This window comes from Mastomys coucha, chromosome X (assembly GCF_008632895.1).
Source record: "Mastomys coucha isolate ucsf_1 chromosome X, UCSF_Mcou_1, whole genome shotgun sequence".
In the NCBI taxonomy this organism is placed as follows: Eukaryota; Metazoa; Chordata; class Mammalia; order Rodentia; family Muridae; genus Mastomys; species Mastomys coucha.
Window position 1 is genome coordinate 70816294 of NC_045030.1, and position 1190 is coordinate 70817483.

The 1190-nt window shown below is 45.1% G+C and overlaps 1 long non-coding RNA gene across 1 annotated transcript in view; it reads left to right on the forward strand.

Moving 5' to 3' along the window:
• Positions 1 to 353: 353 nt before the first annotated feature.
• The window catches only part of LOC116093050, a 5733-nt gene continuing 4896 nt past the window's right edge, over positions 354 to 1190 (forward strand). Inside the window, exon 1 of the long non-coding RNA XR_004119602.1 lies at positions 354 to 533. This is a non-coding gene — a long non-coding RNA (uncharacterized LOC116093050). The remainder of the gene's footprint in view (positions 534 to 1190) is intronic.

Consider the following 1190-nt stretch of genomic DNA (forward strand, 5'->3'; position numbering starts at 1 on the left):
AGTCTCTGTGATCCTGTGATTCTGGGATCCTGGGATCCTGGGCTTGTTAGATCACCTGGAAGTGTGTCAGAGCGCCTGGGAGTGGAGCTTCCTCTGGGTATTGTGGGACTGGCTGAGGAGCATGTGCCTAATGTCTGCTCTGGACCCCATCCCAGACAGACTGGGAGGAACCCAAGTCACTTTGCTGGCAGAGTTCCTGTGTGCCTGGTCCCGCTGGTCCCAGTTACTCCCAGTGTTGGGACCGATGTTGGTTCCTGCTCACCTCTCATCCTGGGTGTGTCAGAGTGCCTGGGAGTGGAGCTTCCTCTGGGTGTTGTGGGACTGGCTGCAGAGCTTGTGCCCTAGATCTGCTCTGTGATCCTGGGTGTGTCAGCACGCCTGGGAGTGGAGCTTTCTCTGGGTGTAGTGGGACTGGCTGCAGAGCTTGCGCCCAAGGTCTGCTCCCAAGTAAACTAGAAAAAATGGAAGGTCTGGCAGAATATCACGAGTTCGAGGACAACCAGGGCCACACGGAGAAACCCTGTCTTTAAGCAGTAAGTCACTGAGTAACTAGATGGGCTTATTATAGAGTTTTATCTCTATGGAGTTGTCTTTTTGAGGAATTTTCATAATCTACGTGGAAGGGTAAAAATTAGACAGCAGACTTTACTGTCAGCCATCTTGAATTTAATCCTCTTAACTTTCATGGAGGGATGTCTGTTAAATAATAGCTGACTCCTCTCTCTGGAACACTAAGTCTGAGGACTAAGTCTTAAGGAAAAAATGATCTTTTCTGTCTTCATTTTTTATTTTAATTTTATTTATTTATGGGGTGGGGTGTGCCATGGTACACATGTGGAAACCAGAGGACAACTTGCTAGAGTTTTTTTTCTACCATGTAGGTCTTGGACATCACACTCAAAGCGTTAGTCTTGGCAGGAAGCACCCTTATCTGCTGAGCCTTCATACTGGCCCATAGAAAAAAAATTTTTTAATATTATGATGGAAGGAAATCTTAGGATGACTAGAAACTAAATTTTATGAAATAAATATGTTAACTTAATACTTTTCAGTTTGTCTCGACAGACATGTACCCTTTTAAACAGAACTGACGCAGATCACTCAATAAGATTATCTCACTGGTGGTCCAGAACATATGCTCAGCAACCTGTAGTGTTCCATAAACACAGTTATCTAACCAGTTATCACAG